The following is a 13,025-nucleotide window of genomic DNA, read 5'->3' as shown; positions in this document are numbered from 1 at the left end:
GTATGCTTGCTCAGGTAGCATGACGGGATGCAGAGGCTTTGAACGGAGCCCTGGTGGGAGGAGATGATGGCTCTGGGGATTTCAAAATCATTGAAGAGAGATAGCTGACGACAGACAAGATTAAGGGGCACGGCGCGCCATAGAGGGCGCCACCGAATTGAGAGGACTTGGGTGCGGCAGCAATCCTTGGTGGGGAGAAGCGAGATGATCTCCCCAAGGACGGCGTCCGGGAGATCGCTGATGCGGTCCACCCGAGATTCTACGGGTTCCTGGGATCCGGTGGGGGCGGGGTCGCCGCTTCTCCCCGCGCTGCCGGGTGCGGGATCTACAACAGGCGTCGCCGCTGGCGGGAGCCTCATCTTCTTGGCACTAGGGTCAGCCGACTCCATTTTCCTCGAGGGCGCCGCGCTCACGGATTTGAGCAGAGTAACGAATGACGAGCCTAGTTGTAGTGCGAGCGAAGAAGAAGGGGAGCTGGGGGTTTTCTGTAGGAGTGAGGAAGAAGGGGAGCTGGGGTTTTCTGTAGGAGTGAGGTGAGGAATTTGGGGGTACGAGTGGAGCGAGCTGACATGAGGTGGGTGGGAGCGAGGAGGAAGAAGAGCACCCAGGTTTTTTTGGGGGGGGGTGTTGGGTGTGGGTAGCGCCTTTTGAATTGATTTTACTATTTACTAGTGTGGATTGGCTGTTTTGTCTTGGGCCCAGAGAAACAATTACTACTAGTACAGTGGAGACACTCTACAGCTACCCAGAAAAACAATTACTACTAGTACAGTGGAGACACTCTACCGCTTCTGGCTCCTCCTAGGTCATTGAAACGTCTCCCTCTACTGAATGCCGTTATACTTTTGTTCACCGACATGCGGGCCATGCAGCGCGCGGGCCCAAATGCCATCCACCAAATTAGAAGGCAGTATGCAGGCGGAGAGTCAACCCCGGTCGTAGCGCGGCAGTAACGAGCCGTCGTATCACAAAACCCCACCTCCCCGCAGTCTAAGTTTGACGGACGAAGCAACCATCATTTCACTCTTCGCTGAATCCCCTTCTCCCTCACCGTCTTCAAGAAAGGCAACACTCGCATCTGCCACTGTTCTTCTCTCCCAACGAAGGGAAGGTAAGCGGATCCGTGATGTTGGTATATTTTCGTTCAGAGAAAAAAAAGAACTTTTGCAAAGCAGTAACCGATCCTCACTCTCTTTTTTGTTTCATTGTCATTGCGATTGTGTTTTCCTTTCAGTGGTCTCCTAGTATTCGTCAGTTTCATGATGGACCAAGGAGAACCAGGCAAAGATCTGCCGATATTGGAGCAGACGCGGGAGGCTGATCCCCACGAGACAGAGAGCTCCAAGAAGATGGAGGCAACCACCGAGCCGACCCCAGATACGCTCACGGCCACTACTGAGATGGTCAACGCCCCGTTTGAGGTTACAGCCCCCGTGGCACTGCAGGAGCAGTTTTCCCCCTTCGAGGATGTGTCCCCCCCCCCCCGCTGAGCTGCCCAAGGTGATTTCCTTCTTTGCCGATCTCGATTGTGGTTTTTCATCTAAGTATGTGGTGATTTTTTTAGAAAAGGAAGTATGTGGTGATTAATAATGCAAAATTTTATTAGCTTCGATGCCATGCTATACATAGTGGTTTAAATAACTTGTGTTTCTTATACTGAAAAGTAATTCAGAATTTGTTTCTGTTTCAATTAGAGCCCTGATGCAGACAAGGATTGTGTGGTTGTGCATGTCACTCGCTATGAGGCGGACGACCTGAATATACGCACTGGGAAAACAGAGTTCTTAGGCTGTTGGATCCTGGAAGCCATTTGCGGTTATACCAATGAAGAGGTGTATTCCAGCCTCACTGTTGTCAGGCGTGTTGTCCAGGGTGTACTGAAGCACAAGAAGTTCAAAGCTACTCCTTCGTTTGTGAGGCATACTGTTCTTGTCAAGCTTACGCAGGAAGATGACGTGGCATGCCTCCACAAACAAGTTTATCAGTGGCAAGGCCACAAGGTTGTCTTCATGAAGGTTCACAGGATTGAGCTGCTGCGGGACGTCCTCGATGATGTTCATGGCAAGGTCCGTCTTGTGTCCAGCCCAAATTAGATCGAGGCATGAAATAGTTGCCCCAGCTAGTGTTTAATAGTAGTTTGGATTGTGTCTAATTATCCGAACCTTGCCTGTTATCGACCCCTCTGGGGCTAGTACTCTGTTTGAATCCGTCTATGGGAACTGCTGCTACTTTTGTGTGCCCGTGAATCATGTGAGAACCATCGTAATTGTTGCCGAAACAGATGCGTCCTCACTAGTTTTTTCATGAATATGGCATGGTAAGACATAAGTTGTCACGGTTTATCATACGAGCAGTGTGTGTTTTGATGAAATAGAGCACTCGTTCGAGAACCGTGCGCCGACGTATACATAAGTACTTGTGAACACTGTTGGTGCTACCCCACTTGTAAGCAGTTGTGCAAAACACGGCACATTGGCTCAGCTCGCTTCAACACTAGGCTATCGACCAGCTAACAATCAACAATCTGCTGTCTGACATATAAGCAACTATGTATCTTGTTACAGTGGTTCATGCAGTTAATTGAGGCCACAATGTAATAAATTCCAAACGTTCAACGCTAGTCCAGCGCTCATGTGGAACACTCACATTAAACTCGTCTTCATAAAAATCTTGAAAAGCATAAGTTAAGCAGTTTTATACATCTCAATGATTCATAGAACATAACAAACATATACTAGTTCACAGCAAAAGACAAAGTTGTGAGAAGGTTTACAAATCAGGAAAAAACAAGCAAGGCTTCTCTGAGCAAAGGGCCTCCCGGCAGGCTTAAATTTCCTGGAGTTCACTCTGGTTTTTTCTTGTTGCCACCATCCAGGGTTAGGTTCTCTCATTCCAGAATAACCAATTATAATTGTGGTCTCAGCTGGAATGCTGAACTGAACCATGCAGTGTACTGACCAGTTGAAATGCTTGTGCATTCCACTAAATTTAAGCACCGTTATTTGCAGAAATAAGCAGACCACAATGCCTCTTGTCCGCGCACCTGTCCAAAAAACCGCCGTGCAGCCGTGCCAGCTAGTCCTCGGTCCGTGGAAGAACTGGCAGAAAGTGCATTCCGGACTAGGATGCAGTTGTTTTTGCTCATCCCTGCACTGCAATCAGGAAGTAAAACGTACGAATCAGCTTCTTTTAGATTGTGTTGGTCATTCTACCTTAGTTACTACCAATGTAGGAATACCTTGAAGACTGGAGGTTAGACGACGGCAACGAGGGATAGCCATCTCATTTTGCGCAGTTGTACTAAAACTGAGGTGTGTGCTTTTGATTGCGCGGATAGAAACGATACGGAGACAGACATCCCGAAACGATATGGAGACAGACATCCCTGTTTGCGCAAATACGAAATACGGTTATTTAAACAGTGACAGATATTACTACTTTCCCCCGTTTCCTCTTAGAACCAAGTCCTAGATTCATGCTACAGCTTTCCCACTTTCTTCCCTGTTTGAACCAACGCTTTGAGTTGACTGTATGAACTAGCTTTACTTCTAATAATAGTAGAAGTCTAGGTGGCTTTGGAACAGCGGACGGAAGTAGAAAAGGATCCACACGAAGGGGAAGAGCTGGGGCAGTAGAGCAAGGCAGGTTTCGAAGGAATATATACTCGAGGGTCGTCGGCATGTGGCATAGACGGTGTCGGGAGGCCGCATCTTGGCCACAATACCGCAGGGAGGAAGAAGGGGTCGGAGGCCCTCCCGAGCCGGCGCTCTCTCGGAGAGAACGGCACGGCCGCCGATCGGGACGCGCGGGCAGCTGTTGGTCTCCTCCCTCGCCGCCGACGATAGCATGAACGATGCACCTACACCCCCTTCCCCGGTCGAGGTTGTCCGGCCGGATTTGTGACCAGCCGTGAGCTGAGAGAGAGTGTGGCCACCTATGTCTTGCTTAGATCTGGAGAGCATGAGAGAGTGAACGAGAGGAACCCTAGTAAAGCAAGCGCTAAGGCTCCTGCTTTTATATATAGTGGAGTGATTTTGTTGTACCGGCTTCAAAAAAATGCGCTCCTACGTGTACCCGTGAGTGGGTGTGGGAGAACTAGTGCGTGCGTGCACCGCTTCTCTTCGTGAGAGTACAATATATACTATGCCCAAAGAACATTCGCCACAAGAGTAATAATATAAGTGTGTGACGTGTGAGCTAAAATAAAATGTGCGTGCCGTCTTTTGTTTTTTATAAGTTCTGAGGGTAGGGTGTGAAGAGCACATATGTGCGTGACGTCTACCTGCAGATAGACGATGGGTGCCACGTGCGAGTCTGCGAGAGGACTCGGGAGAGTTGTGACTCGTGAGGGGGCACGTATCAATGCAATGCATGTGTCCGTAAATCATTATCTGACAAACGTTCGCCACAAGCCTTTTCCTGATGAACGTCGTAAGAACCGTTAGATCGGCATCCGACAGTGTCAGTTTTGCCATGTCATTTAACAGAACAGCCACTCCTCCTACACACAAATCTTCCACGTGAGTGTTAGCAACTGCCGTATGCTCCCTCCGTTCCGAAATGCAGTGCATATAGCTTTATTGAAAATTAGAACCTCGCAAACTTTTACCGAGTTTTCGTGTACCAAATTGCACATGTAGAATACCCTGTATATATCATTTCATTCATCTTCGAGAGGTAACTATAAAGATGGGTGAGGAGTCTACAAAGAAAGACCATCGTATCACCCGCAGCAATTTCAACCATCCTTTAGTGTCGAGGAATATCATAGGAACTCTATATGATATGATTTTTATAGGATTTTTTTCCTTTAGAGCCAATTGGTTCATAGGAATAGATTCATATACTCTACATTTCAAAGGAAATAAACATGATATCATTTCTATAGCTTTAGAGCCACTTGGTTCATATGAATGGATTCCTATACTCCCTTAATTTCAAAGGAAAATAAACATTAGCGTATATTCAATAGAAAAGTTCCTATGATATGAACCAAATTACATCTCTTTACTAATCCCTCCTCATAGGAATTGAGATACATGTCATCTCTAGATTCAATAGAAAAGTTCCTATGATGTGAACCAAATGACATCTCTTTTCCAATCCCTACTCATAGGAATTGAGATCCTCCATGTCATCTCTTTCCCTACAACTTCCATGTATACATCTTCTATTCCTAAATAGATAGTACAACCCACTAGTAGCTTTTTTCCAAAACATGCAACTATGGCACAAGAACTATATAGTGTGCCAATAACTTTGAAAGATGGTCGCTGGATGAAGCTAACCCGACAGTGCAGAGATGGGCAAATCCGAGCACTACTGGCCGTTGGATATCATCAACATTCCACCAGATCTGCCACATGTACAATTTAGAAGACTCCATGGTTGAACTTAAGCATAATGCACAAACCTCAAAACACAAGCACTTCTCCTTTGTTCTAGAATCTTCTGTATCATAATTGATTATTTTTTCTAAATGAATTGCCATTATTTGTTTTTTACTTTATGATTTACAATGCACAACCCCATGAATCTTAACATTTTTATAAAACTAATTGATTTTGAATGAGATGAACTATAAGAACTAAACGAACATCTACATCATGCATATATGACTCAAAGCTTTACATGCTATAGTGTGTATTTATTCATAATTTGGTTTCGAAATCTCATGCGTTCAATACATGTGTACCTTACTAGTTTTGAGTAGAGTAGCAAATTTCACGCGGCCCCGGGTATATCAAAATACAGGGCCCATGCATCATTGCCTTTCGGTCGAACCTACGTCCACAATTTTTTGTACGTGCTATATCTCCACTGGTCCCCGAACCCAAAATGCTGCCTCGTTCCCGTAAAACCAAGCGGCCCACACATATTTAAGGCGTCGACTCGAACCCGTTTACTACGACGTGGCCTCGCACGCTGTAGTACTCCTACAAACCCTACCGCCGCACTCATCATCGGTTTTATTCAAGAGGACGAGGGAGAAGACGATTTGTAGTGGAGCCGCTTCCAAAAAAATGATCTGTAGTGGAGACCCCTACCCTAGGGTGCCCTAGGTAGCTGCCGCACGCATCATTGTTTTCTCTTTCTTTATGCTCTTGCGCTAGAGTGAAATGATGGTTGCTTCGTCCGTCCAGCTTAATGCGGGAAAGGTGGGGCTTTGTGATTTGACCCCTCATCGCTCATTTTCTACTACTGCGGCGCTACGACCGGGGTGCCTCCAATTCCAACCGCTGCTCCGAACTGTAATTTGGTGCATCGCACGTGGAACAAGACGGTGGATGAGCCACATGTCTGCCAAAGGGGTCCTGTTAAGTGTGTCGCCATTTCGTGTGCGGACTGACCCTGCTTGAGTTGCTACGCCAACACGACAGGAGCAGCCTACCACTTGGTTTTGCTCCTTGGTGAATCCCGACTATATTGATCTAAAAAGATACGTGCTGAACTACCCTCTCCGTCTCGGTTTTTTATTTGTAGGCGTCTCGGTTTATAGGGCCTGCACGTAGTTCTAGGTCATCCATTTGACTAACTAAATATGAGTTACTATGTCACAAAAAGTATATCATTGGATTCTTATTGGTTGATATGTGAAGAAACAAGAAACGAGGTAGAAGTTAATGCACCGCGCCTTAGTATTTTGGGATTATTTGGTTTTCGTAAGATGACTTACTCACCTAGACGGAGGGAGTAGTTGTATTTAAAAGTCGAGGGCGGGGCTTTTCCTGCGCGGTAGGCGGGGCAGTTCCGCCTAGTCGGTTCGACAGAGACGCGAGAAGACGAGGGAGTAGGCTGCTGCAAACGTAGGGCTGTGTGATTTGACAGCGAGTTACTGCTGGACAGGTGGGGCCCCGTGATTTGACTTGCCATTATCATTTTAACTGTGGCGCTACGACCGGCGTGAGTCTCCCGATTCCTGACCACCTCCATACACGTGCCTCTCCCAATGCTCCACCATGTAGTAGAGGCTGGCTCTTGCATGAGAGCCCACTTCTCCACCTTTTCCTTGCCTCTCTTTCCTCCACATATGCAAAAATGCCATGTAAAGCGCACTATTGTACTTACTTTTACTTGCTCCTACAGGTGCTTAAGCTTGCCACATAGGCATAAAGTCTGATGTGGCAAGTTAATCAAGAAGAGAGAGACTAGTTTGGTGACCCAAGGAAGAAACGGTGCTAAGCGCGTGTACCTAGGTGAAAAGACAATTTTGAGTCTATAGCTAATTAAATGAAGCAAACTTAGCAACACCATTTCATTGGAAGAGGTCACTCCTTGGCAAATGCAATAAATACTAGTACTCCCTGTGTCCTATAATATAAGAACGTTTTTGGCACTACGCTAGTGTAAAAAACGTTCTTATATTATGGGACGGAGGCAGTACGAAGAAAGAGATAGAGAGGAGTAAAAAAATTACACTTATAGCCAACCTTATAGCCAACCTTGTTGTAGTATGAGTGACTAAGTGATGACTATGTATGACATGCCAACATCAGATAGCCTAACGCACCGTGTTAAATCTCCAAGGGCGCGACCACGCGGGCGACGCGACGGTCGTGGTAGGCGCAACCATGATACGGGCTGCTGGCAGCCCTTGGATCTGAGATCAAACGGTCGCATGCTAAGTTGCTGAAAATTTGCAGAATAACCCTCCAGGATAGGATATTCACCCATAGGTCTAGAATCACGCCATGCAACCATTCGATCTCAGATCCAAGGGCTCTCGGAAGCCCGTATCATGGGAGAATGGAAAGACACTACCCTGCCGTTCGCACGGTGGCAGTTCGCTCCTACTCGTCCCCGCACGTCCTTCAATACTACGGCGGTTCGCTCCTAGTCGTCCCGTCCATTCACATTACGACAGTTCCACTAATCCTAACCCTCCTCCCAAATCCATGGCATCCCAAATCTCCACAATCGGCGGTGAGTACAAGGTTAGAACCATCACCGGAGATGAGTTCGACGTCATCTACACCCGTTCTTCCGCGACGGTGAAAGGATGCCTTTCTCACTTCAGACACATGTTCGAAAACTCAGATGATGAGTGGGTCGCTGGGCTAGATGTTGAGTACACCACAGTCCTGGGACGAGAGAAGGATCTAAAGGACGAAGAGAGGAAGAAGCCCGCCGTGATCCAGGTTTGCGTACATAACGTTTGCTTGGTCTACCACATATGCCATGCCGACGTTGAGTGCCAGGATTTTAAGAACTTCCTCAAGGACAAAACAGTGAAATTCGTTACTGTAGACTTTAAGAACGACAAAGAAGTCCTGGGTCGGATAGGTCTCGTTGTAGGCAACCCCTTCGACATCCAGAAGAATCGGCTAGTGCCCTCTCGTCAGCCTTCAATGCTGACCCTGGCAGGAGCCATGGTTCATCCTTCGTACCGTAAACTAGAGAAACCTCATTACACGTTTCATCGTCATGCATGGCAGCGGAATGTACTAGATATAGACCACATCCACTACGCTGCAATGGATGGCTACCTTTGTTTCAATATCTACAAGGGTTGGATGAAGAGCAACAGCCAAGTGTGCGGTTCAAGCAAAGAAGTATCGGCCAAGAGGAAGAGGGACAAGGACGAAGTCGAGGACGTGGACGAGGACTCCGAGTAAGGTGGCAGTGTCGTTGCTCATGGTGGTTCTAAACTTCTAATGCAGTGTCTACCGGATTAGTTGCATAGTTTAATTTCATGTGTGCTTAGTTTAATTTGAGGGGTGTGTTGTGCTGAGCCCCCAGCAGAACTATGTTATGTTTCTTCTCGTTACTTTAACTCTTCAGTATGTACATACTACTAGTATTTCTTTAATAGAATTTAGCACCCCAATTAAGCACGTACTAGCTTTTTTAATAGTACTATATGCATAATTTGGCGACGAGCGCTCTCTATATGTACCACCTTTTCTTTTAATTTCAATTTTTGCTCCATGGCGCAATCCATCGATAGTACTACTGTACAAAAGTATACATTTTTTAAAAGGCTAGAGTACTGTTCATCACATATATAGCCAGTTAAATTCTCAACCTAGAACGACGTGCATGCCATGTAGTAAACCGATACGGAGGAAGTATAGTAAAAATGAGGTGATTTTACCGAGTGATCGGCGGGGGAGCATGGCCTGTCATGCGGTCCCACGTGTCATGATGTACCAAGGCGATGCGCGTGTCCCTCTTGAGGTAGAAGCAATACTATGTGGTTTGAGATGATGGCGAACCGAAGTGTGAAATAATGGTTGCTTCGTCCGTCTGGGAAGGTGCGGCATTGTGATTTGATGTCTCATTGCTCATTACTACTACTTGGCCAGTACGAGTGGGGTGCGTCCCCCCTGTTGTTCTGCACTGTTATTTGGTGCTTGACACGTCGACCCGGTTGCTATATGTCCCACATGTCGGCGACAGGAAGTACATAATTTATGAAAGGGAGCGTCGACGGAGGAGTATACTACAGAATTCATGAAAGGGAGCGACTTAGTTTTGGAAAAATCTGTTTTTACGGAGTACGTACCCACTAGGGTTTATAGGGCTCATCTAAAAAACATTCGTTTTTCCATTTTATAAGTCTCAATTCTACTATACTAGTAGTAGTACCATTACATGTTGGATTTCGAGGTGCGTTAGATCACCCGACGCAAACAGTGTCAAGAGGAAACTAACCAATGCATGTACAAGTTCATGGAAATTTAGTGGTCATTCATGCATTCGTTCTAATTAATGCCTCGGTAAACATAACTTCTTGAGAAAAACGAGCGTACTAATTACTTGTGCAAACTACGAAATTAATTCGACCACTCACCGTCTATCTTGGTTGGAGAGATTTTGAAATTGAGCCATAAACTGGAAAGGAGGGAGTAGTAACTTTTGTCTCGATTACTATCTGTGGCCTTGTATAGATGCAAAATGTATTTTTTATAGTGGCCTTGTATAAGTAAATGGAGGGAGTACTAACCAAAGTACGTAGTAGGGACGAGGAGTAAACGGAGGGAGTAGTAAAATTTTCTCCTCGTGCTGCGAGCTAGCGCGTGTGGGTGAGGGAGCGGGCGTAAAGGCGTACAGTAGTAGTAGTACTACTACTACTACTCGTAAGCAAGCTTCACCTCATCCTGCGAGCCACCGCGCCTGTGGGCGGGGGAGACGGCGTACTAAGCAAGCTTCTCCTTGTTCTGCGAGTTGACGGGACACAACAAAAGTACTCCAGTGTATAGAACCTTGCCTCTAAGGTAGGCCCCACATGGTTTGCCTCTTTTTTAAATTTAACATAACGTGTCAAGTCACAATTTGTTTGTTCACCCATGGTAGACGATCCTCCCTCCACCAAGTGGACAACCAGTACATGTGCCAATTACCACGTGGGCTGCCTTTTTCGTACAAAAGTGAGCTCCACCGTGTACCCGCGTGGGTGTGGTTGGGAAAGAGACGGGAGTACGTGCGCCGTGCGTGCACCTCTTCTCTTCGCGCACGTCCCCCACCTACGTGGGTGTGTGTGAGAGAGATACAAACCAAGACATAATGCGCCGTCCATCCCCATGCCTCCGCCCAGTCCGACCACCAGTCACCACCACACCCCACTCCTCCTCACCTTATCTCTCATCTTTCTCCCTCCATTTTTATATACAAGGGGCCACTATCAAAATTACAATTTGCAGATATAAAAGGCCACTAACACTAATCGATGGAATATTAATGGTGTTTGCCCCATGGTACTAGCAAAGGAGGACATTAATTATCCCTTGCATGCATGCGGGAGTTCGTAAAAAAATGCATCTTGATGTTCCGTGCAATGCACGGGCATCTTGCTAGTCCATGAAAACAACACATGGCAAAATTCCACGGCGAACGAGGGATTTGAATCTGTTGGGAGGGGCTGTTTGGATCTTGCCTGGGGTAGCCAAAATATTGGCGACCCTTTTGTCCACCGGTGCCTTTGCCACCGATGAATGAGGAATGGCTCGGGTGCTCATGCTGTCATGTATCCTCCAGCGCGCATGTTGGAGACGAGCTCGCACGAGCTGTGTTTCTTTGTCCCACAACGCCGCCCGAGCCGCCCGCAGACCGATCGGCGAACCGCAAATTACGCCATCCAACCGTAGCCGCACACATTATGACAGCAACTCAACCAACCGGACGAAATTCACGCAAACACGTAGAGAAACTGATATTTCATATAAACAACGCCGGAAATCATATAAAATACCAGATTTTCATACAAACATGACGGATTTCATTACATTCGAATGAACTATGTGGTGCTAGGTCTGGACAGCACAGGTATATAATACCTGGCCTAAATGGTCGTCCGTCGATCGATTTGTGTTCCTCATGTCCGGCAGCACGATCACTGGACTGTCGGGAGCCCCGGAGGTATATGCTTCAGTGCAAAGGACGGCTCGCTTCCCCACTGCCCAACTGATATAATTGGCTGGTGCCGAAGATGATGGTGGCCGGCACCGGTTCGAGTTCATCACCGGCCACTACTTCGCCATGGCCGGCACCGGCTCGAGTTCATCCTAACATTCCCCTCTTCCGTGGAGCCCATGCGGGGTCGACGAAGGTCCTTGCAACAAAAGGATCCGGCAAGACACTTGCTGTGTACGCCGGCGTCGCCTCCGCGGTGGCCTTCATGGGACCCAAGCGGCAGCGGCCTCCCGTGTTCTACTTCTCCTCGATGATGGCGGCGGACGTGGAGGCGCTGGCCACCGACTCGTCGCTCTCCGCGCACCCGGCTTCTGTCGCTGCTTGCATGGCGCGGCCGCCGGCATGGGAGTCTCGGCCACAGAAACGGGAGACGGGGTACGAGGCGGCGGCGTGGATGGCAGCAACGACGCCCGTGCGCCGCTCCTCGTTGAGCTGGCCTGGAGCGGCGAGTTGCTGAACCGCGCGCCGGCTTGGGGCGGCAACTGGCTCCGTCGGGCGAGGGGAGGGAGGTGGATCAGCGAGCTGCATAGCTCGTATCCGGTGGGCTACCCAGCCGGCTTGGATGCGGAATAACTACTCTTCGTAAGCCATTGTAAGAGTAGACAAAATGGTGGAGGAGATAGGGGAGCGGCGGAGGTGTGCGATTCTTGGCCGGCGTTTGGCCTGGTTTAAATAGGAGATTAAGTAGACGGCGGACGGGAGGAGCTCGGCAGCCGTTGCGTTTAACACCGGCCCAGTCATGAACGGACGTGTGTCCAGAGTGGGTTTCTCGGCTTCCACACGGGCGGGTTTCGTGGAGGCGTTTGAATGCGGCACGGATGCGTGTTCAGCCGGGCGTGCCGCGAGTGGCGCCCTCGACTCTGACCTAGGACACCGTGCCATTCTTCCACTGACGTGTGGGCACTTTGGGTGCATGGCCTGCATGTCAGTGACCCAACGCAGGCAGCGCACAGCCGAGGAACCTTTGGTGGGCCAGGGCGGTCAGAAGCGGGCATTTCATAAACCGATGATTGTTCATTGAGTGTGACGTCATCTTTTTCATGTAGATAAGCCTACTATGTTGATAGCCCGTTCGATACGTTGTGATTCATAAAGACCGCTGCAAACATCAATGTTCTGCTTATCACAGATAAGATTGATTAATACCCGTAACAATCCATGTCCTTAACAAAGGGTGCATGCACGTACAGGTTGAGCGTGTGTCTTGCGTGATGTGCTGTGTGCATGCAGGCGTGCGAGTGTTGTGTGCGTGCAAGGGTACGTTTCAGTGTTGCATGCATGGGTGCGTACGTGCGTGTGTTCGTGAGTGCATGTGTACGTGTCAGTGTTGCACGCCAGCATGCCTGCGTTTGTACGTGTCAGTGTTGCACGCCTACATGCGTGCGTGCATGTGTACGTGTGGGGTGAGGCTACACGTTAGTCGACTGACTTTTTCATCTCTGGTCATTAGATTTTCCAGCCGTTGTATACGAAATCAAGAGCCTCCAGTTTATCATCAAACTCCACCCCCCTGAGCCGCCAGCCACCACCGGCCGAACCGCCCGCCCCCGTCGCCCGCGGCCTGCCCGCCCTCCCCGAAACAACTCCCCACCGCCGGTCCGCCGCCGCACTGG

The sequence above is a fragment of the Triticum aestivum genome, chromosome 6D, assembly GCF_018294505.1.
Source record: "Triticum aestivum cultivar Chinese Spring chromosome 6D, IWGSC CS RefSeq v2.1, whole genome shotgun sequence".
Lineage (NCBI taxonomy): Eukaryota > Viridiplantae > Streptophyta > Magnoliopsida > Poales > Poaceae > Triticum > Triticum aestivum.
This window is presented reverse-complemented; position numbering follows the sequence as displayed.